The 22,963-nt window shown below is 34.3% G+C and overlaps 1 long non-coding RNA gene across 2 annotated transcripts in view; it reads right to left on the bottom strand.

Annotated features, from left to right (window-relative positions):
• The window catches only part of LOC117197810 (uncharacterized), a 95,322-nt gene that overhangs the window by 22,769 nt on the left and 49,590 nt on the right, over positions 1 to 22,963 (bottom strand). For both annotated transcript variants that reach the window (XR_007472574.1, XR_007472575.1), the window contains exons 2-3: positions 14,824 to 14,887; positions 14,299 to 14,356 (exon numbers count right to left, since the gene is read on the bottom strand). This is a non-coding gene — a long non-coding RNA (uncharacterized LOC117197810). The remainder of the gene's footprint in view (positions 1 to 14,298; positions 14,357 to 14,823; positions 14,888 to 22,963) is intronic.

Raw genomic sequence — 22,963 nt, 5'->3', positions numbered from 1 at the left:
TGTGTATAACTGAATCACTTTGCTGTAGACCTGAAACTAACACAACATTGTAAATCAACTATACTCCGGTATAAAATTAAAAAAAAAATTTTTAATAAAAAAAAAACCCCAGAACTTGAAATAATAATTACCACTATATAGGTTTTAGGTCACAATTCTAATAAAATGATCATATTTACAAAATAAAAAATGCATAGGGAATAATATATTAGTTATCTGGAATGGTAGTAGAAGAATGGAATTTTGGAGGAATACACACATAACTCACTGATGTCAATAATATTCTAGTTTTTAATCTAAACAGTGAGTTCACCATGTTGGTATTATTACACTTCATAAAGTCACATCAATTATTTATATGTATTGAATATTATATGACATTTTAATCAGAGCTTTTGTGTACAGTTTGATGTACTGCATAACTGGCTTGCTAAAAATGGTAAGAAGGGTACATTAATTGAATTACCTTATGCATGAGTGAACGTAAAATGCGTGAATTTGGAGCCAGATAGATCTGGATTGGAATTTTTGTTTTGATGATTGCTAGATTGAGCTGTATAATCTTGAGTGAGATACTTAAGATCTCTGAATATCGGTCTCTTTCAACAATATTTATCACGGGACTGCTATGTGCTAAGTACTGTTCAGGACACTAGAGGTATAGTGGTAAACAAAACAGGCAGCACGTCCAGGTGCTACAGAAGTATATGTAGAAGAGGTTACACAGAAGCCTGGAATGGCTTACCACCAATAAGGTGAAATTCTTGGTGTAAGATCCATGTCAGTGCCCTCTGAGATGAATTTCTGTGGAAATTATTTCATAGACCTTTTCTAAATTGGCTGTTCTTCCAACACTCCTGGGAATATATGAAATGTAGACCAGGATATTTTATATACTAATATGAACATAAGTAGTTTGTATAAGAAGCTAGCAATCTGCCTTTTTGTCAGTCTATCAGATTCCTCATGGTGTGAGGCTAGGTCAGCTAGGGTACAAGGGACTGATTGTGTAGAGAAGGCTTTATTATAACTTTATCATATGCTAATAATCCCTGGCTCCCTTGCTGTGTGCTCTTCCCATTTATACTCTCACTCCCTAGTGTCACCAGAAAGAGAATTCATTTCTCCCATCTTGCTTTTGCAGACATCAGAATCAGAGTTCACCCCCTTCCTATCTGCCTGTCTCACTTTCTCTGTGGGTCTCATTTTCCTATTATTGTCATGCTCCCACTGAGCTCTTAGATATTCAAGCAGTCCTGGGGCTACCATCATTGATGCTGCTTTATCAATAACCATCTATCCTGAAGTAACACTTGCTCCAAAGGGCCACATGGCCAGTTTGAGAGCAGAAAAGCTTTCTATCCTCATGTAAGAACCTTAGAGAAAAATAAAGTGAAAATCTGATAACAGTATGGTTACTATAAAAATAGGATTTGCATGTATGATATTTATAAGAATGTAATAAAAAACCCTCATATTTAGCAGAAAGGTAGCTTATGGGTCACACAAAGAACCGTCCTGAAACCAACAGTAAATTCTCACATTCATTTGAAATACAGATATAAAAGGACTGGGAGTTTGGCGTTAGCAGATGTAAACTAGTATACATAGGATGGATAAACAACAAGGTCCTACTTTATAGCACAGGGAACTATATTTAATATCCTGTCATAAACCATCATGGAAAAGAATACAAAAAAAAGGAATGTCTACATGTGTATAACTGAGTCACTGCTATACAGCAGAGATTGGCACATTGTAAATCAACTATACTTTAATAAAAAATTTAAAAAAGAAACAAAGACAATGATCATTAACTTCTCAGCATCTGAAAAGCAGGGGAAAAAAGAGTAATAAAAAATAAGTCAAAGACATTTGTACAAGTCATAACTGGGAAATTTCCTACAACTGTGAGCAAAACAACAAAATGAGACTTCAATATGTATTCAGATAGTTACTGATGGAAAAGTGTGGGCAAAAAACAAGAGATGAGATCACAATCATTTAATTTCCTAAGAAAAGGACATAAGGGAATACATAGTAGAGCTCTTTCAACCCAAAACTCTGGTGGTGACATTGACCTTCCTGAAAGGGCATTCCTCACTCTCAGACACCCCAAAGGGAAATGAACCACAGGGAATGAATCTGTAATCAGGCCACAGGGGAGATTTTAAATATTAAAATTTGCTTTTCAATTGTTTGTTTGTTTTTGCCTCTGGCAATATCTGTATCTAAAACAAGGAGTCTTGCCCCATTCACTATCAAAACAAAATACAAAAGCAAAAAACCCCCACCACTCTGAGTCTATCATCTCATTCCAGTTTTCCTAAGTAGTTAATGATTTCCAATGCATGGGATTAGGAGATCTTAGAACTATTGGGCTACTAGCTCTACCTTCTTTGAGATACCTCTACAAAGCAGATCACTGAACATTCATCTACCTTAACTGTGCCTTAGATTTCTTTCTCCTATTGGAATAAATGGGGTTCTGAGCACAAGCAAGAGTCGAAATTCTGGAAAGCAGAGGCTCCAGACACCATACACAGCTCTATCAAGAAACTGAGATGATTCTGAAACTGAGATGGATTGTAGCCTATATGAAATTTATTTTATGAACTACTTATTCTAGCACTAAATAATATCTTCATGCAAATTATGCTTTGCTCTAACCTCTGCATTCTTTATTCTCTGCATAATGAAAACAAATCCCTGAAAATATTCGTTTAATTGGTATAGTACTTCATTCCTTTTGCTGTTTTCACATGTCCCAATGGTGCCTTGTATAGACACACTAAAACTTTATCTGCAAAGTATAATTTTCCATCGCGATGAATGAGAGACTATTTACATCTGGGTAGTATGTGGTTGCAATAGCACTGGAAAACAAAAGTCAGATCACAAATCCCTTTCTCAAAGGCAAATACAGATCAGTTTCTACTTTTGATCCAGGCAGAAAGCCAAACCTAGAATAAGAGAAGCCATATGTATGTCTGAGAGAAAGTTGCCTACATAAGTAGGGATTTCCCCCAAATAATGAAGTTAACTTTATGATGGCTTTTGGAGGATGATGAAAATGTAATGGTCAGACTACAAAACTTTAAAAATGTTTTCCAAATACTTGGAGGTAATTTTTTAAAAAGAAGAAACAGCATGATAAAGGGGCCACAGCCTTCGTCAAGACTGATTAATACAAAAAGGGCAGCTATGGTATTTAAAGGTTCACCAGTTTCCCTACACTCAAATGCAGATGAAACTTGTTCCCAGATATTTATATCCATGTCCAAAAGAAGAAATATCTCTGACTAAATAGGAGAGAGTCTGTAAAACTGCCCACCCTCATGCCCTTTCTGATTTTCATTTATGCTTAAAGATCATAAAAACAAGTGAGTAATTCTAGAATTACTATCAGAAACCCTCTTTTAGATACATCAGGTCAGTTCAAGAAGATTGATCCTAACATCCCCAGTCTGGGAAGAGTCTAAAGGTCTTCTAAACAAGTGGTTCTCAACTGAGAGCAATTTGGTCCCTAAGGAACATCTGGCATGTCTGGAGACATTTTTGATGGTCACAGTTGGAGTGGGGGGGAAGTGCTACTGGCATCTAATAAGTAGAGGCCTGGAATGCTGCAAAACATCATACATTGCACAGGACAGTCCTTGACAAGAAAGAATTAGGGCCCCAAATATTAAGTGCAGAGAATAAGAAACACTGTTTTTAGATCAGTGTCCCCTGGATCAGCCCAATCTGTGAGGAAGAACGATCTTACTGATTTCTGACCTTGGAGGTCCTCATTGTAAGCAGACGTTTAGAGCCATGTCTGGTTTTGGATGTATTCAACTGGTGGCGTTTCTGTCCCTATTTCTAAGCTGTGTGGTCTTTCTTGTAAGCAACTATTTGGAGACTATTGCCCTACTCCTTCCTTGTAGCAGACCTGTCAGATCCTGACCTGTTGTGGCCTAAAAAGAAAGGCACAAAGGGGAGGCTAGAACTATATTAGCTGATTTATTTGGCTTTTCTCAGCCCATGTAGAATATTCTAAATTAAGAGAAATACCATTTGGAATTTACTTCCACCTCGAGGCCAAGCAGTATGTTTGACCATGACTATAAACAAAAATAAATTTGAAGAATAGTTTGGATATTTAAATTCCACTTCATAGTATGCAATTATATGTATGAATTCCCAAACTGATTTATTTAATCAAGGAAATGATTACATAGCATATAACAAAACCCAAAAATATGTCTATATTTTCCTCTATTTGAAAACATTTAAATATGTATTTTTTTAAAATAGTGCAAAGTGGCCAATGTTTTTTCCTTGAGAAGAAAAAAAAATATTCTGGGAGAATGTACTGCATTAATTTTGGTGTTAAAGTAATGGTGAAAATAACATCTGTGTATGTTTTTTGTCTGTCTGTAACTCTCTTGCTTAACAAAATAGTAGATTGGAAACTTTTTGTTGGTTCGCCAATTATTCATTTGAAGTTTGGTCCATGAAACTCCAAATTCTGGAATCACTGTTCTAGTCCAGCCAGCAACAAACACTTCACAACCAAATAATCAGAGTCTTTGCTTAAGCAATTCTAATGGTGAGGAATGTCATATTTGGCCAGTCCTACTGGAAAGTTCTTTATGGTGAGGTGAAACATAATGTTTGTAATCATCTCCTTGCAATTTCTTGGCTATTGTTCTACCCTTCAGGCCCCAGAAAACTATATCCAAATCCTACTTCTATAAGACAGCAATAGGCAATGATGAGGAAGAGTTCATGCCCATCTTGAACTCTGTCTTCTCTGAGCCAGGCACATGACACAACTCAAGAGTTCCTCTCATCATTCTGGTCCTTGTCCTCTAAACAGCTTCCAGTTTCTATAAAGTTGACCAGCATAAGCTTTGACTGAAGCAAAGTTGAATAGTACTACCATTTTTCTGTTTCTGACGTTTCACTCATACCATTCAGCTTTAGGACAAATTAGGTTTGTTGGCAAGTTTTAGTAGTATTGATACACAAAATTATAGTCAAATCAAATCAGAGATTTAAATAAATTCTTCTTTTATCCCACATGCCCCCTACTGTGTATATATCCAATTATTGTGGTTTCTATTTGATTTAAGGTTAGGATTTTTAAAAATTTATCTCTCCTATTTTTATCTTGTCATTGTCAGCACATTATTCCACCCTGCTGAGATTTTAAAAAATATTTTTATTATAAACTATTTCAAACATATGAAAAATTAGACTAGTGTAATGAAAACCCATGTGCCCAAACTCAGATATAATAAATATTAACATTATTCCATATTTTCTTTTGGTTATTATATTTTTTAGAAAACCAAACATTAAATATAGTTACAGCCCATCTGATGGCTCTAAAAATCCCATCCCCTTCCCTCTCTCCTCAGTAAAACCACTATCCTGAAGGTGCTCTGTATCCTTCTCAACACAGATTTATATACCTAATCCTATATAGAGAGATAGCTATAGACCATATGTATAGATAAACTTTAAATATATGTTATCATAGAATATAAATCACTCTCTAACTTGGTTTTTTAAATTCAACTCTTGCTTCTGGTACTTATCCTTGTTGAAACATGAAGTACCAGCTCTTTCGTTTTCAATTGTCCATTTATCCAGTCTCTTATTTTTTCTATTTCAAACAATGCTAGTGTGAGCATCCCTAAACACATCACCTTCTGTCTCTGTATAATAGTTGCTCTAGGACAGACATCCAGAAGTAAAATTTCTGAGTTGCAGTTATGTATCATCACTGTTAATAGATATTTTCAAATTGCTTTTTAAATCAATAGTGCTAATTTATGTTTCCACTAATAGTGACTGAGAATTTGTGTTACTCCACATCCGTGGCAATACTTGATATTATGGATTCAATTGTGTCCTCCTCCAAAATTCATTTAAAAAACCATGTTGAAAATTTATGTTGCAGTCTTAACCACCAGTGCCTCAAATGTGACCTTATTTGGAAATAGGCTCATTGCAGATGAATCTAATTAAGATAAGATCATATTAGAGTAGGCTAGGCTCCTAATCCAATGACTGATGTCCTTATAAAAAGAGGAAATTTGGATACAGAGACATACATACAGGGAGAAAGCCATGTAAAGATAAAGGCAGACAGAGATTGGGGTGATGTAACAGATACCGAGGAACACCAAAGATTGCTAGAGAACCACCAGAAGCTAGGAGAAATCATAGAACCAATTCTCCCTCATAGCTCCCTGAAAGAGCCAAACCTACCAACTTGATCTGAGACTTCTAGGCTGCAGAACTATGAACAATAAATTTCTATTGTCCAAACCATGCAGTTGTGATACTTTGTTACACCAGCTCTAGCAAACCAATACACTTGCTATCGCATGACTTTTTAAATGTAATAGATATAAAAGAGAATCTTATTTTAATTTTCTTTCACTAATGATACTGAGCATATATATATTGCTAATTTGGATTCCCTCTTCAGAAAATTATCTTTTTAATCTCCTTTGTCTACTTTTTAACTGACTTTCAATTTTGATGATATTTTTACACAAATATTTTAAATTATTCAACAATACTTTTATGAAACACGTTCTTGGTGTCATAGTTAAAAATGTTTCCTATTCTGAGGCTTTAATATCTTCTATAATTTCTTCTAACAATTTAAAGTTTTGATTTTTACAATTTGTTCTTTAATCTACCTGAACTTGGATTTTATATATGAAATAAGGTAGCAATTTATTGTTTTTTACATTTAGATCATCAATTTCCCAAGAACCATTTATAATTCTCAGTTCTTTTTCATTAATTTTATTAACACTTCTGTCATAGTACGTATTCTTACGTATATATGACCTTGTTTCTGGGCTCTCTATTCTATTTGTCTGTTCATCTAATTCTATTCTAATACTGTGCTATCTTAACTATTATAGCCATGTAGAAAGTTTTCACTGATGTTAAAGAAAAATTATACTATCATTTTCTTCTCAATTTCTAATTTCATTGCATTGTCATTAGAAAACATAACTAGCATCATATTGAATATACAGTAGAATATTAAAATGGGTCTCTTTCTATCTATTTTAAAAGAGTCCCCGAGGCCAAGAACAAAATGAAGTACCTATTCTGAAGTGAAGGAGTAAATACCTTTGAAACAGTTGTGAAGTAGCTGGTAACACTCAGCCCAAAACCACATCAAGGACAATTATCTTCAGGTTAAAAAGGTAAGGAGAGAAAACTTTCATGGTAAAAATTTTAGAATAGCAATTTTTTCCTCTCCCCGAATAGGTTAAAAAAAAAAAGAGATATCCCTTTATGCCTAATGAGGAATTTTAAGGAGCACTGGAGAGCTTGATGCCAGTCTTCTGGAGCTCGAAGAGCAATGCTGCAGAAGGAAGGTAACATTGACCACTAGAGGCAGAAGCTAAGTGTGGAGGGAAGAGGTAATAAGCAGCCAGCCAACAAGTCACCGCCTATACCAGAGAGTCATAGCCAAGTGAGGAACCCCTTGGAACTATTCTCAAGAGAAACGTTCAACTTTGAGCATCCACTGACCATCAATATGGATGTGGAAAATAGGCATAGGAGGCTTTGAAAAGTTCGCACCTATTCCTGGGTATCTAGAAGGCTGCACATATGTTGAGGGTTGTGCGCATGCTCAGGGCTGTCTACGTGCTCCAGAAAGACCTGAGAAAGCCCTCTGCAGTTACCTCTGGCTGACCTTGACTTCAAGGAAATAAAGGGTAAGGCAGAGTTGTAAAGTGCCTGGCTGACTGTGGAAAGCTTGTATGAACATGCACACACAGACCCTTGGCAAAGACTGGGAGACTTATTGGTTCCAGGCATTTAAGGAAATCATTGTCCAATCATAATCTGAGCTTCAACTGAGTAGAGACTTCAGTGATTCCACACAACAAAGATCACAGAATTTACAGAAATAGTTCAGGAACATCACTAAGCAAACAAACACCAACCATGACAAAAAATAGTAACAACAAAGTCTGAGGGAGCAGAAGATTAGATTTTCAAAGTTGCCACATTATGCAAAATGTCCAGTTTTCAACAAAAAATAACTATGGGACATGGAACAAACAAGGAAGTGTTGGTCCATACACAGAAAAATCATCAGTCAATAGAAACTGTTCCTGAAGAAACACAGTTGTTGTACTTAATAGACAAGATTTAATCAACTATTTTAAATATGTTTAAAATACATATGTTTAAAATAAGAACTAAAGGAATTCATGCCTCAAGAACTAAAGGAAAGTATGAACAACTTCTCACCAGGTAGAGATTATCAATAGAGACAGAATAAAGAGAAATTCTGGGGTTGAAAAGTACAATAAAAATTGTGAAAAATTCACTGCTAACTTCATACTTAGAGATACCAAAAGTCTTTCTCCTAAAATTTTCTCCTAAAATTAGGAAAAAGACAAGGATGTCTGCTCTTGCTACACCTATTCAACATTGTGCTGGAGGCTATAGCAAGAGCAATTAGACAAGAAGAAAAAATAAAAGGCATCCAGATTGGCAGAAATTCTTGAAATTCAACAACAAAAGGACAAATAACCCAATGAAAATATGAGCAAAGAAATATTTCTCCAAAGAAGATATACAAAAAACTATTAGGGAAAAGCAAGTCAAAACCACAATGAGATACCACTTCCCACCTACTAGGATGACCGTTATAAAAAAGACGAACAAATAAGTGAAGGTGAAGATGTGCAAACTCTCATGTATTGCTGATGAGAATGAAAAAAATGCAGCTGCTTTCAAAAACAGTTTGACAATTCTTCAAGAAGTTCAACATAGTTAACTTATAACTCTGCAATTCTACTCCTAGGTATATAGCTAAGAAAGATGAAAGCATATATCCTTACAAAAACTTGTATCCAGATGTTTATAGTAGCCAAATATTTCATTAAAGCCAAAATGTAGAAACAACCCAAATGCTCAACTGGTGAATAAACAAAATATGGTATATCCATACAATGGAATATTATTCAGCTCTAAAAAGAATGAAGTACTGATACATGTTACAACACCGAAGAACCTGGAAGATACTATGCTACATGAAAGAAGCCAGACATGAAAAACAACATATTGTATGATTTCATTTATATGAAATGTTTAGAATGGGCAAACCCATAGAGGTGGAGAAAGCAGCTTGGTGGTTGCCAGGGGCTGGGGGTACAGGGCAATGAGTAACTGCTTAATGGGTACAGAGTTTCCTTTGGGGGTGATTAAGATGTTTTAGAACTAGATTGAAGTAGTAGTTTCACAGATATATAGATATACTAAAAACCACCCAACTGTACACTTTAAAAGTGATTTTTATGAAATGTGAATAATATCTCATAAAAAAATGACAATGTAAGTTGCCACATAAAAAGGCAGGAGTAATGTGATTACCTCAATAAAGACAAAAATTTTTTGAAAAACTTCCAAATTAGAAAAAAATCACAAACTAGGATGGAAGGAGACCACCTTAACTTGTTAAAGTTTATATTCACACCCACACACAGAAAACCCAACTATGATAAACAGAACATTTACAGGAAAACTTAAAAGTTACTCCATTTTAAAGAACAAGGATGTCCACCGACAACAGTGTCATTTAACACAGTACCAGAACTCCTGGCCAATACTATAAAGTATTATAATAATAGCAGCAACAACAATGATGAGGAGGAGGAACTAAAGTGTAAGGCAAGATATAAAAATGTTGTTTGCAGATAATCTCATCATCTACCTAGACAAACCAACTAAATTAAAAAACAGGAAGAGTAAGAGAGTTCAACAAGGTTGACAGAGACAAACTCAATATACAAAAACCAATGGCATTCTCTATAACAGCAAAAACAAACTATAAAATACAGTACGTATATATCTTTCCAATAGCAACAAAAACTTAAGGTACCTAGGCATTTTCTTTATCAAGAATACACAAGGGCTTCCCTGGTGGCACAGTGGTTGAGAGTCTGCCTGCCGATGCATGGGACACGGGTTCGTGCCCCAGTCTGGGAAGATCCCACATGCCGCGGAGCGTCGTGGCCCGTGAGCCATGGCCGCTGAGCCTGCGCTCCACAACGGGAGAGGCCACAACAGTGAGAGGCCCGCGTACCGGAAGGAAAAAAAAAAAAAAAGAAGACACAAAACTTCACTGAAGTATGTAGATAATTACCTGAATAAATGGAGTATATTCTGTTCTATGGATAAGTCCACTTAGCATTATAAAAATATCAGTTCTCCACAATTTCATCTATAAACTCAACTGAATCCAAAAAAAATCCATGTGGAATATTTAAAGAAAAAGCCAAAAATATTCTAAAATTTACATGAACAAATACAAGTTTGCAAATAACTAAGTTGACCTACATTAAAAAAAGCAAAGATGAACACTTGCTTTTCCAGTTATTATATAATAACCAGTAAATAGACAAATGGACAGATGGATCAAAAGAGAAAGCTTGGAGACAGACCCATGAACATATAGGAATTTAACACATGATAAAGATGGCATCATACATTAATGTACTAAACGGAAGGAACAGATAATTTATTAGATGCTTTGGGGAAAGTTGGTTCACTATACAGAGAAAAATTCAAATAAGTTCATTTGTTAATATAATTTGCAAAGATGGAATCATGGTTTATAAAATACCTATATGTAAAAGTTAAATTATAAAACTAATTATCGATGATGTGAGAAACTATCTTTGTGACAGTGGAGTGGAAATGAACTTTTTAAACAATCTTAAAGCATGGAATATCAGACAAAAATTTTTTAATTGCTTAACCTGATTATATCAAAATAATAGCTATTGATTAGGGAACATGATGGCAAAATTAACAATGTCTGAAATCAATCAGAGACTCTTTCAGATGAGAAGTCAGTGAACTTTTTCCATAAAGGGATAGCTAGTAAATATTTTAGGCTTTGTGAGTCATATAATCTCTGTTGGAACTAAACTCTAAACTCCGTCATTGTAGCATAAAGCCAGCAACATACAATACGTAAATGAATGAGCATGGCTACGTTCAATACAACTTTATTTATGGACACTAAAATTTGATTTTATATAATTTTCATGGGTCACAAAGTATTATTATTCTCTTCATTTTTTACCCTATCATTTAAAAATGTAAACTTCATTCTTAGCCTGTTGGCTGTATGAAAAGAGATAGCAAGTCAGTTTTGGGCCAGAGACCAAGATTTGCTGACCCTTGGTCTAGACTGTAAATGAAGCTTTGCAAATGAACAAGACAAAAGAAGAATAGCAATTCCAAAAAGGCAAAAGGTAAAAGCAAGCAAAATATAAAAAGTGAAATTTAAAAGGCCTCAACCTTTAAATATACACTCAGACTAACTAATAATCAGAAAAATAAAATGAGATATCATTTTATACCCTTCAGACTGTCAAAAATTAGAAAGCTGGATAAGGCCAAATGTTGGCTGGAATTAGAGACATAGGGATCTTCATGCCTTGCTGGTGGAAGTGCAGACTGTGTAATGCTTCTGAGAAATCTGTTAAATTAAGTATACTGATATCCTTCCATCTGGGTATCCTTCTCTTGCCTCTATAAGAAGTAAGTCTGTAAGGTCTGTAAGGGGAAATATATAAGGAAATTTATGCAGATTTGTTGCAGGGAGTTGAACATGATCTGGGTGCCCATTGTTGATAGAATAAATGGATAAACATGGTAGATACATACATACTACTAATGAGAACCAAGCCAATTTTGAACAACAAAATTGATAGTCATATAAGCACAGTATTTTGTGAAAAAGTGAGAAACAGGTGAAGATGTAATTTATGTTACCATTTATGAAAATTAAAAAATAACAATGTACATAAAACAATTCATGTTTCACAGGCATATATACAAACCAAAGGACACCTGCCAAACTAGTTAGAATTGAGCTTGGGATGTGGGAGGGGAACAGGTGGAATAGAAAATGAGGATTAAAAGGAATAAATATATAATCAAACAAAGAGAGTAGGGCCTTACAGGACCATCAGTGATTCTGCACTGTGTATTGAGGTGTGTGATTCACTCAGTCCTTTGCCTCTGAGGTTGATAGACATACACAAACAAATAAAAAGCACAAATTACTGAAAACATTATAGTGGGGGATATAACAGATAACTTTCAATCTTTAACAGATGAAGCACACAAACAAGAAGAGGAAGAAATAAAAGGTTTTTGCGTAAATAAATAAAGTTAAATAAAAAGATATAACTAACTTCCTATCCTACAAAGGAAAGAAAGACTTTCATATTTTGTCAAGGGACATTTGCTAAAATCAATCATCTCTTCAACCTTAAATAAAACCTTAAAATCTATAATTCTCCATAATGTAAAAAAGTTAAACATTAAAACACAATAAAATAAAGCAAATCCCAACCATGGGAACTAAAACTTAATTTTCTAACCATAAGAACAAAGAGAAAATCTAAAACAACAGCAGTGACAATTTATACAATAATAAAAATGATACTACCATATCAAAAGGTATAGAATGACAAAGGTATAGTAAAAGTAACTTTATATCCCAAATTAACTACTAAAAAGAAATGAAACAAAAAAAGACTTACACCTAACTACCTATAAAAAGAATAAAATTTGTCATTAATAATTGAAGGAGAGTTTTCCAGACAAGCAAAAGCTAAAGGAGTTCATCACCACTAGACCAGCCTTACAAAGCATGTTAAAGGGACTTTTTAAAGCTGAAATGAAAGGTGCTTGGTAAAGAGTAACAGGAAAATATATGAAAATACAAATCTCACTGGTAAAGGTAAATATATAGTAAAATTCAGAATAATCTAATGTTGTAAAGTAGTACATTAATCATTTATAAGTCTAGTATGAAGGTTAAAAGACAAAAGTAGTATATATAACTATAACTACAATGATTAGTTAATGATATACTATATAAAATGATGTAAATTAAGACATTAAAAACATAAAATGTGTGTGGGGGTACATATATAGAGCTTTGGGATGCATTCCAACTTAAGTTGTTATTAACTTAAAATAGACTCTTATAAGTTGTTTTACATGAGCCCCATGTTAACCACAAGGCAAAAATCTATAGTAGATACACAAAGAAAGGAAGCTAAGCATAGCACTACAGAACATCACCATCAAAAGGAATACAGCAAGAGGAGAAAGGACAGAGAAACTACAAAACAGCCAGAAAGCAATTAACAAAATGGCAATAAGTATATACCTATCAATAATTACTAAATGTGAATGAACTAAATTTTCAAATCAAAGGACATAGAGTAGCTAAATGGATAAAAATCAAGACCCATCTTTATGTCGCCTACAGAAGACATATTTCAGATATAGGGACACACAGACTGAAAATAAAGGTATGAAAAAAGATATTCCATGCAAATGGAAACCAACAGAAATCTGGGGCAGCATACTGGTATTAGACAAAATAGACTTTAAGACAAAGACTTTAAAAAGATACAAGGAAGGTCATTACATGATAATAAAGGGCTCAATTCAAGAAGAGGATATAACATTTATAAATATCTATGCACCCAACATAAGAGCATCTAAGTATATAAAGCAAATATTAACAGACCTAAATGGAAAAATAGATAGTACAATAATAGTAAGGGACTTTAATACCCCACTTTCACCAATGGATAGATGATCCTGTTAGAAAATCAATGAGGAAACATTGGCCTTAAACAACATGTTAGATCTAATGGACTTAACAGATATTTTCAGAACACTCCATACAAAAGCAACAGAATACACATTTTTCTCAAGGGCACATGGAACTTTCTCCAGGAGAGATCATAAGTTAGGCCACAACACAAGTCTTAGTAAATTTAAGAAGACTGAAATCCTATCAAGCATCTTTTCTGACCTCATTGGTATGAAATTAGAAGTCAATTACAAGAATAAAAGTGGTACCAAATGTAAAATAGATAGCTAGTGGGAAGCAGCTGCATAGCACAGGGAGATCAGCTCAGTGCTTTGTGTCCACCTAGAGGGGTGGGATAGGGAGGGTGGGAGGGAGATGCAAGAGGGAGGAGATATAGGGATATAGGTATATGTATAGCTGATTCACTTCGTTATACAGCAGAAACTAACACACCATTGTAAAGCAATTATACTCCAATAAAGATGTTAAAAAATTTTTTTAAAATAAAAGTGGAGTATTTACAAATATGTAGAAATTAAACAACATGCTGCTGAGTAGAAGGTCAAAGAAGAAATCAAAAGAGAAATTTTTTAAATCTTGAGACAAATGAAAATATAAAAGCAACATACCAAAACTTATGGGATGCAGCAGAGCCATTCTAAGATGAAAGTTCCTAGTGATAAATGCCTAGACCAAGAAATAAGAAAAATCTCAAATAAACAACTTAACTTTATACTTCAAGGAACTAGAAAAAGAACAATTGAAGCCCAAAGGTAGTACAGGCACAGCTCATTTTATTGAGCTTCACTTTATTGAACTTCATGGATATTGCATTTTTTACAAATTAAAGGTTTGTGGCAATGTTGCACTAAACAAATCTATCTGTGCCATTTTTCCAAAAGCATTTGTTCACTTTGTGTCTCTGTGTCAGATTTTGGTAATTCTCACAATATTTTAAATCCCCACCAGCAAAAGATTATAACCTGCTGAAGGCTCAGATGATGTTTAGCATTTTTTAGCAATAAAGTATTTTTTAATTAAGATATATACTTTGTTTTTTAAGACACAATTCTATTGTACACTTAATAGACTAAGATAGAGTGTAAACATAACTTCCATATGCCCTGGGAAACCCCAAAATCCATGTGACTCACTTTATTGTGATATTCTCTTTATTGCAGTGATCTGGAACCAGTCACAAAATCTCCTGAGGTATGCCTGTAGAAGAAAGGAAATAACAAAGTTCAGAAAGGAAATATATGAAATAATAGAGACTAGAAAAAAAAGCAGTGCTATTAGCTGATTTTTTGAAAAGTTAAACAAAATTGAAAAAACTTCAGCTAAACTCCCCAAGGAAAAAAGAAAGGACTGAAATAAATAAAATCAGAAATGAAATAGGAGATGTTGCAACTGATACAAAGGATCATAAAAGACTACTATGAACAATTGTATACCAACAAATTGGACAAAGTAGAAGAAATGGATAAATTCCTAGAAACACACAATCCACTGACTGAAGCATGTAGAAATAGAAAATCTGAACACATTTATTACTACTAAGGAGACTGAATCAGTAATAAAAAGCACCCAACAAACAAAAGTCCAGGAGCAGATGGCTTTACTGGTGAATTCTACCAAACATTTAAAGAAGAATTATTACCAGCCTTTCTCAACAGAACAGGAGGGAACACTTTGAAACTCATTTTACAAAGCCAATGTTACCCTGATACCAAAACCAGACAAGGATGCCACAAGAAAATTACAGACCAATATCCCTGATGAACATAGATGCAAAACTCCTCAACAAAGTATTAACAAACTGAATTGAACAACATGTTAAAAGCATCCTACGCCATGATCAAGTGGGATTTATTCAAAGGATACAAGGATGGTTCAACATCTGCAAATCAGTTAATGCGATATACCACTTTAACAAATGAAGGATAAAAATCATATGCTTGTCTAATAGATGCAGAAAAAGTATTTGACAAAATTCAACATCCATTTATAATAATAGCTCTCAACTAAGTGGGTATAGAGGTAGCACACCTCAACATAATAAAGCCGTATAAAACAAGCCCACAGCTAACATACTCCATGGTGAAAAGCTGAAAGCTTTTCCTCTAAGATCAGGAATGAGACAGGGATGCCCACTCTTGCCACTTATTCAACATAGTATTGGGGACTTCCCTGGTGGTGCAGTGGTTAAGAATCCATCTGCCAAAGCAGGGGACACAGGTTTGAGCCCTGACCTGGGAAGATCCCACATGCCATGGAGCAACTAAGCCCATGCACCACAGCTACTGAGCCTGTGCTCTAGAGCCCACAAGCTACAACTACTGAGCCTGCATGCCACAACTACTGAAGCCCATGCACCTAGAGCCCGTGCTCTGCAACAAGAGAAGCCACCGCAATGAGAAGCCCATGCACCACAAAGAGTAGTCCCCACTTGCTGCAACTAGAGAAAGCCCACGCAAAACAACAAAGACCCCAAACGGCCAAATATAAATAAATTCATAAAAAAAAACAAAAAAATAGTACTGGAAGTCCTAGACAGAGCAATTAGATAAATAAATAAGTGAAATAAAAGGTATCCCAATTGAAAAGGAAGAAGTAAAACTGTCACTATTTGCAGATGATATATAAAAATCCTAAAGACTCTACCAAAAACACTATATTAGAATAAATGAATTCAGTAAAGTTGCTGGATACAAAATCTTTATACAAAAACCTGTTGTACTTCTCTATACTAATAACAAACTATGAAAAAGAGAAATTAAGAAAACAATCCCATTTACAATTGCATCCAAAGAACCCCCAAAATACCTAGGAAGAAATGTAACCAAGATGGTGACAGACCTGTACACAGAAAACTTTAAGGCCTTGATGAAAGAAATTGAAGAAGAGAAACAAAAAGATATTTCATGCTAATGGATTAGAAGAATTAATACTGTTAAAACCTTCATATTGCTCAACTAATCTACAGATTCAATGCAATTCCCATCAAAACTCCAATGAGGGGGCTTCCTTGGTGGCGCAGTGGTTGAGAGTCCGCCTGCCGATGCAGGGGACACGGGTTCGTGCCCCAGTCCGGGAGGATCCCACATGCCGCGGAGCGGCTGGGCCCGTGAGCCATGGCCGCTGAGCCTGCGCGTCCGGAGCCTGTGCTCCGCAACGGGAAAGGCCACAACAGTGAGAGGCCCGCGTACCGCAAAAAAAAAAAAAAAAAAAAAAAAAAAAACTCCAATGACATTTTCACAAAAATAGAACAAACCAACCTAAAATTTATATGGAACCACAAAGACCCTGATTAGCAAAAACAATCTTGAGAAAGAAGAACAAAGCTGGGGGCATCACACGTCCTGATTTCAAACTATATTACAGAGCTATAGTAATCAAAACAGTATGGTATTGCCTTTATACAGACACATAGATCAATGGAACTGAATAGAGCGCCCAGAAATAAACTCACATATATATAATGAATTAATTTATGACAAAATAACCAAGAATATACAATGGTAAAATGACAGTCTCTTCAATAAATGTTGTTGGGAAACTGGACAGTCACACACAAAAGAATGAAACTAGACCATTATCTTACACCACACACAAAAACTAGCTCAAAATGGATTAAAGACTTGAACAAAGACCTGAAACCATAAAACTAGAAGAAAACATAGGTGATGAGCTATTTGACTTTGGTTTTGGCAACAACTTTTTGCATTTGACACCAAAAGCAAAGGCAACAAAAGCAAACAACAACAACAGGTGGGGCTACATCAAATTAAAAAGCTTCTACACAGCAAAAGAAACCATGAACTAAGTGAAAAGGCAACCTACTGAAAGGGAGAAAAATATTTGCAAATCATATATTTGATAACAGGTTAATATCCAAAATGTATTTTTAAAAACTCAGTAGTAAAACAAAACAAAACAACACTAGAAAATGATTTAAAAATGGGTAGAGGATATAATTAAGACATTTCTCCAAAGAAGATATACAGAAGGCCAACAGGTACATGAAAAGGTATTCAACATTGTTAATCATTAGAGAAATGCAAATCAAAACCACAATGAGTTAGTATCTTGTACCTGTTAGAATGGCTATTATTGAAAAGATGAGAAATAACAAGTGTTGGCAAGGATGCAGAGAAAGGGGAACACTTGTGTACTGTTGGTGGGAATGTAAATTGGTGTAGCTACTATGGAAAACAGTATGGACTTTCCTCAAAAATTGAAAATAGAATTACCATATGATCCACTTCTGAGTACTTAACTGAAAGGAACAGAAATACTAACTGGAAAAGATATCTGTTCCTCCATGTTCATTGCAGCATTATTTGCAATAGCCAATCATGGAAGTAACCTAAGTGTCCAATGATAGATGAATGGATAAGGAGGTTGTGTATGTATATACAATGGAATATTATTCAGCTATAGAAAAGAAGGAAATCTTGCCATTTGTGACAACATGGATGGACTTTGAGGGCATTGTGTTAAGTGAAATAAGTGAGAAAAAATACAAATACCATATGATCTCACTTATATGTGGAATCTAAAAAACAAATAAAATTGGAACTCACAGATACAGAGAAAAGATTGGTGTGCCAGAGGTTGGGAGGGTGGACAAAATGGGAGGTGGCCAAAGCATACAAACTTCAGTTATAAAATAAATAAGTCATGAGTATGTAATGTACAGTATGATGACTATAGTTAATAATAATGTATATATGAAAGTTGCTAAGAGTAGATCTTAAAAGTTTTCATCACAAGGAAAAAATTATAACTATGATGATGCATGTTATCTGGACTTATTGTGTTCATCATTTTGCGATATATACAAATATAGATCATTTTGTTGTACTGAAATTAATACATTGTTACATGTGAATTATATCTCAATGAAAAAAGTCTTAAAATAAATAATAATGAAGAATGCATAGAATTCAGAAACAAAAAAGTATAAGGATAAAAACAGAAATCTATTAAGTAACAGAAATAGTAAATATATATAAATATTTATTTATAGAATTTTAGATATATAGAAACATATCTAGAAACAAATTTCTATTCAATTAAGGAGAAAGAAAACATGATTAAAATTAGAAATTATAGCAAGAATAGAAAAACTGATTTGCTAATATAAATTACCAAAATTGACCCAAATGTGAAAGCCAAAAGAACTTGAAAGAAAAATGACTTCATAGTCATCTCATGAAACACTGAAAAAGACAATTGATAAAAATCTCACACTTACTGGTGCTTAATACAACAGTTAAAATAAATTTCCATTCAAATAGGAATTAGTAAGGATTCCTATTCTGATCCTTATTTCCTTTTTTTATGTTCTAGTGAATTACAATAAGAAATCAGAAAACATAGATGTAACAAAATATAAAAGTGAGAAAAGCCACTTTTATTTCAACAGTTCTCTACTTAGAAACTCAAGGGAATTGGCTGAAAGTTTACTAGAATTGAAATATTACTTGAGTTAAGAATCTGAATAAAAATGTAATATTCACAAGTGAATAATCATTCTTCTAATTTAATGGGAGGAAAATAAGAAAATAAAGGTAACTATAAATGACCTCAATAAGAAACATATTAGGTGTATACAAAATTACAAAATTTTGCTAAAGAATAAAAATTCACATTAAATGATAATGCTAATTACTATAAAGATGATATTTTTCTGTAATAAATTTTTAGGTTATACTCAGAGATAAAAATATATTGAAATTTATCTGGAGTAACAAACATCTAGTTAATATGTGTTTTACATACAAACAAAAATATTAAAGGGATGTGCCTTGTATAAAATTCAAATTTATTATGGAGTTACAATAATTAAAGTAATATAAACTTAACCCCCAAATCAATCAACAGAAGAATCACTGCAAAATAAAATAGAATTGGGTCATTCTATTTGAGTGGAGCTGGAAAAACTTGACTTGTAGACAATGAGATCACACTGCACCCCCAAATAAATTTCATATTAAAGGCTAAGTATTAAAGTGAACTAGGATAAACATAGGAGAACATTTTTGCATTGGTTTTGCTACCTGGGCAGAGCCAGGATAAGCAGAATAAAGAAGAAACTTTCCTAGGGCCTCTGGGGTAATATCCAGAAATGGAGCTTGGTTTAGATATGGAGAACTTTCCCACTCATTTCACCATAAATGTGGACTTCTTACCACCTGCACCTGTATATATCAGTTTCCACATGAATATCTCATGTCTTCTTCCAATAACTCATTTCACAAACTTTCCCAGAATACATTGGCCCTGGATATCTACTGTGGTGATAGAAAGAATCTCTAGCTAGCCCTTTGGGATTAAGCAAAGGATCTTGTAACAGGACATCAGGGAGAAAACACACCTTATTTTATGAGAAGTTTATTGTTTATGAAATTTTCATAAACAATCTGGCATTTGAGAAACAGGACCTTAAAAGGTAGAATTTGAATATATTGATATGAGAGAAGGATAGCCCATGATGAATAGCAACGAAAAAAAGCAAAGAATTGGGAAAGTTTGGGAACATAGGAGAGGACATGAAGTAATAGAATGGGCAACAAGATTAGTAAATATTAGTTTACTAGGTCTGCCATAGTAAAGCACTACTTACTGAGTAACAGAAATTTATTCTCACTGTTTTGGAGGCTAGAAATCTGTGATCAAGTAGATCAAGCAGGGCCATGCTCCCTTTCCAGGCACTAAGGAAAAATCTGTTTCAGGCCTTTCTCCTAGCCTCTGGAGATTTGATTGCCTATGTAAAGACCCTATCTCCAAATAAGGTCACATTCTGAGACATTGGGAGTTAAGATTCCAGTATGCCTTTTTTGAGCGGTAGCAGAGGAGACACAATCAACACATTACAATAAGCAACAGATCAGGAAGGGCTTTATTTAATGGGCTAATGGAGTAAAGTACTGCTTAACAATACCTTAGGTAACAACCTAAGTTAAATGATTTTAGTCCAAGGAAGAAGCAAAAATGAGAGGAAGGGAAATGAATCTAGTTATCAAAAGCAAAAAAGTTAAATGTAGTTAATAACGTCAGAATAATTTAAGATATGACAATTTACATATGCTTTGTTATTTCTTCTAGAAATTAGTAATTTGTAATTCAGGTCATGGAAGAACTACACCCAAACACAGATTTTAGCAAAAAGAATACTGGAGCTACCAAGAAAAGTTGAACCAACAGCCTACAAAAATGGACAATAACAAAGAAATCTGCTGGAGGATATATAATCCCAGGAACTTTGCATGCCCCAACAATGAACAGCAGATGGTACTAAGTCCAAAGAATATTGGTAAATAAAATCGCCAACGGTTTCAATCAGATGAAAAACTGGAATGTTAACTCCAAATCCTATGTAAACCAGTTTCCAGAGAGAAATTTTTTTCTTTTTAAATGAAAACATATTTGCATTTTGATTGCACATTTCTTCCAAGGCTTTCAAAGCATTTCTATGCATAAGTTTTTCTGCTTTATGAGTAATCCAGGGCAATTCACTTTTAAGCTTGTATTGTGTTATTGTTTTCATTATAGATGTTGAATGCATATTTCAGGTACATTGCAGTTTCTGGGGTTGGGGGAGCAGTAACTACCACTGAAAACAGTGTCTCTATATGCACATGAATATAAAATATGAATACATTCTAAGCTATATAAATATGAACAAACTAGGAAATAATAGACATATAAGCATATCACCATAAAAAAAATATCCAGTTCTATACTACTTAATCTTTTTTTTTTTTTTTTTTTTTTTTGCGGTACGTGGGCTTCTCACTGTTGTGGCCTCTCTCGTTGCGGAGCACAGGCTCCAGACGCTCAGGCTCAGTGGCCATGGCTCACGGGCCCAGCCGCTCCGCGGCATGTGGGATTTTCCCAGACCAGGGCACGAACCCGCATCCCCTGCATCAGCAGGCGGACTCTCAACCACTGCGCCACCAGGGAAGCCCTACTTAAATCTTTCTGCAGTATGTAAAGTGTTGGTACAAATCTATGAATTATAGTAATTATGCAAAAATAAAACTCATAGAAAACCATTTATATTAACACCACAGTAAAATCATCTCTAACATGGGTTATGTTTTAAAATAAGTGCATAAAGAGAAAACTGCATGTTGTAAAAATTATGCTTAATAGCCCATTAAATAACCATAAACTACACTATGTGATTTTGTGCATTCTGTCTCTACAACATGGGATTGAATTGGTTTTGTTTTTGGCTTTTGGTTTTTTGGTGGGCACCAAATAAAGTAACTAACATATAAAGTTCATTCTGTAATAGGTGATTATAGATGATTTTCTTATACTGAGCACATGTAGTTGAATTTGGATAAGTAAAATGTGAATATGACAGTTCCACTTTCATGATTGGAATTTACTGCATTTTTACTCAAATCAATAAACTATCTTTAGACTCCAAAGTAAAAGCAACAAAAGCCAAAAATAAACAAGTGGGACTACACCAAACTAAAAAGCTTCTGCACAGCAAAGGAAATCATCAACAAAATGGAAAGATAATTTATCAAATGGGAGAAAATATTTGCAAATCATATATCTGATAAGGGTTTAATACCCAAAATATATAAAGAACTCATACAACTCAACAGAAAAACAAACAACCCAATTTAAAAATGAGCAGAGGAACTGAATAGACATATAAGAGGACATATAGATGGCTAACAGATACATGAAAAGGTATTCAACATCACTGTTTATCAGTGAAATGCCAATCAAAACCACAATGAAATACCATCTCATGATCGTTAGAATAACTACTATCAAAATGACAAGAAATAACAAGTGTTGATGAGGATATAGAGAAAATAGAACCCTTGTTCACTGTTGGTGGGAATGTAAACTGGTGCAATCATTATGGAAAACAGTATGTAAGTTCCTAAAAAAATTAAAACTAGAATTACCCTTGATCCAGCAATTCTACTTCTGTGTATTTATCTCAAAAAAATGAAAACACTAACTTGAAAAGATATCTATACCCCCATGTTCATTGCAGCATTATTTACAATAGCCAACACACAGAAGCAGCCAATGGATAAATGGATAAAGAAGTTGTGGTGTGTGTGAGGGGGGTGTGTGGAATGGAATACACACAATAGAATATTACACAGCCATAAAAAAAGAAGGAAATCTTGCCATTTGCAACACCATGGATGCACCTTCAGGGCATTTTGCTAAGTGAAGTAGGATGGAAAAAGACAAACACCACATGATTTCACTTATATATGGAATCTAAAAATCAAACCAAAAAAC

The sequence above is a fragment of the Orcinus orca genome, chromosome 17, assembly GCF_937001465.1.
Source record: "Orcinus orca chromosome 17, mOrcOrc1.1, whole genome shotgun sequence".
Classification (NCBI taxonomy): Eukaryota; Metazoa; Chordata; class Mammalia; order Artiodactyla; family Delphinidae; genus Orcinus; species Orcinus orca.
The sequence above is the reverse complement of the archived record's forward strand: the minus strand, read 5'-3'. Positions and strand labels throughout refer to the sequence as shown.